Source organism: Micromys minutus (assembly GCF_963924665.1).
Source record: "Micromys minutus genome assembly, chromosome: 10".
Taxonomy (NCBI): Eukaryota; Metazoa; Chordata; class Mammalia; order Rodentia; family Muridae; genus Micromys; species Micromys minutus.
This window is the reverse complement of record NC_137979.1, coordinates 55482041-55484261: the sequence shown is the minus strand read 5'-3', so window position 1 is coordinate 55484261 and position 2221 is coordinate 55482041. Positions and strand designations below refer to the sequence as shown.

The 2221-nt window shown below is 40.7% G+C and overlaps 1 pseudogene across 1 annotated transcript; it reads left to right on the top strand.

Annotated features, from left to right (window-relative positions):
* The first annotated feature begins 1031 nt into the window (after nt 1–1031).
* Nucleotides 1032–1504, top strand: LOC308425736 (small ribosomal subunit protein uS17-like; annotated as a pseudogene). Its single transcript has one exon. The product of its transcript is annotated as a small ribosomal subunit protein uS17-like (transcript).
* The last annotated feature ends 717 nt before the right edge of the window (nt 1505–2221 follow it).

Here is a 2221-nt window from a genome sequence, read left to right as displayed (position 1 = left end):
TACTACAGACCTAGGAAGCTAAGGTCATGCATGTGAGCCACAGATGTTTATTGAATGATGAGCCAGTAAATGCCAAAATTTACACCACAGTGTACATAAAGATATGTTTGAATGGATCGTAGTATAACTGTTTTATGTTAACATATTTCTAGCTAGTAAAATAACCTTACGTAAAGCTGGAGAGGTAGCTCAGTGGTTAAGAACACTTACTGCCCTTGCAGGAGACTCAGGTTCAACTCCCAGGACACACATAGTGCCTCATGACCATCTGTAACTCCAGTTCCAGGGGATCCAATGATGCTGCTGAACTCCATGGGCCCCTGCATGCATGTGGTAGTATGCAGACATGCATTTAGGCACATATATACACAGAAAATAAAGGAACTACTTAAAAATAAACAGATAAGCACACGGCCATGGCAAACAACCAATATAGATCTGCCTTATACATAAACCACAACCTTACTTAAGTAGGCCTTCTGGTTTTTTTTTTTTTCCTCCTTTTCCTTTTTTAAGGATTTCTAAATTTATTTTTACTATTATATTTTCATTTCATGTGTATGGGCACTCTTGATGTATGTGTGCATAATTCCGATCGGGATTTAGGCTCTGTCTTCCCATTCCATCTACAGAATAAGATGGTTTGCTCTCAGGAAAGGGTCTACACCACCCAGGGCTTAGTGCCCAGTGGTGATACCACTGTCTACATCTCGGCCTTGGGCTGAGTGTGAGGAAATCTCCGCAGCCCCTTCTTGCCCCGTGTTCTCTCTGAAGCTCCGCATCAGCCTTACTACTTAATTTTATCTCCACTAAAATTTTCCTCTGAAATATTTGGTGAGCTTTCTAAGTCCTAACTGAATATTATCAAAAACCATCAACTCCGTTCTCCCCAATCCTGACCAAATTCACTCGATTTATATTTGTTTTCAATAAAAATGTAAGGGGGAAATGATTCCTTGTGCACTGCTTTCATCTAATTTTTCTTGGTTGTTAGAAAGACAGAGGGGCCTTTTTCTCAGGCTGCCGGGAAGATGGCGGACACTCAGATGGAGTGAGCTTACCAAAAGCAGTGTACAATCTTTCCAAACAAGAAGCATGTTTTGCTAGGAAAAACCGGCAAGGAAAAACTTCCTCAGTACTACAAAAACATCGGTCTAGGTTTCAAGATGCCCAAGGGGGTCACTGAGGGTACCTACATAAACACATAGACAAGAAATGTCTTTGCACCAGTAATGTCTCCATCCAAGGTCAGATCCTACCTGGTGTCGTGATGAAGATGAAGATGCAGAGGACCATTGTCATCCACCAGGACTATCTCTATTACATCTAAAAATGCAACCTCTTTGAGAAGTGTCACAAGATCATGTCCCCCTGTTTCAGGGATGTCCAGATCAACGACATTGTCACTGTTGGAGAGTGCAGGCCCCTGAGCAAGACTGTTTAATTCAGTGTGGTCAAGGTCATCAAAGCTGCTGGCACCAAGAAGCAGTTTCATAGGTTCTAAGACTCTAGCCAATGCCCTAGAACAAATCAGGTTATTTTCCAAATTAAAAAGAAAGAAAGAAAGAAAGAAAGAAAGAAAGAAAGAAAGAAAGAAAGAGAGAGAGAGAAAGAGAGAGAGAAGGAAGGAAAGAAGGAAAAAAGGAAGGAAAGAAAGAAAGAGAAAGAGAGAAAGAAAGAGAGAGAAAGAAAGAAAGAGAGAGAGAAGGAAGGAAGGAAGGAAAGAAGGAAAGAAAGAAAGAAAGAAAGAAAGAAAGAAAGAAAGAAAGAAAGAAAGAAAGAAAGGAGAGAGGGAGGGAGGGAAGGAGAGAGGGAGGGAGGAAGGAAGGAAGGAAGGAAGGATAGATAGATAGATAGATAGATAGATAGATAGATAGGAAGGAAGGAAGAAAAAAGAAAGAACGAAAGAAAGAAAGAAAGAAAGAAAGAAAGAAAGAAAGAAAGAAAGAAAGAAAGAGAGGACACTGGATGTACAGCACCTTGAAATAGTTAATTCTAGGAAAGAGAATGTAACAGAGGGAAAGGAAGAGAGACCTCACTGCTGTTATAAAATACTGTGTCACTACAGTAGTCCACAAGGATTAAATGCTATTTGTAGAATAAAAGATAACACACCTCTGAACATGGGCTACCTCTGCCTACTGTGACCGCTCGATGCTGCTGTAGTAGAAGCTGTTGCCTTTTGCTGGGGTGTGAGTGTGCTCATCAAATCTAATCCATG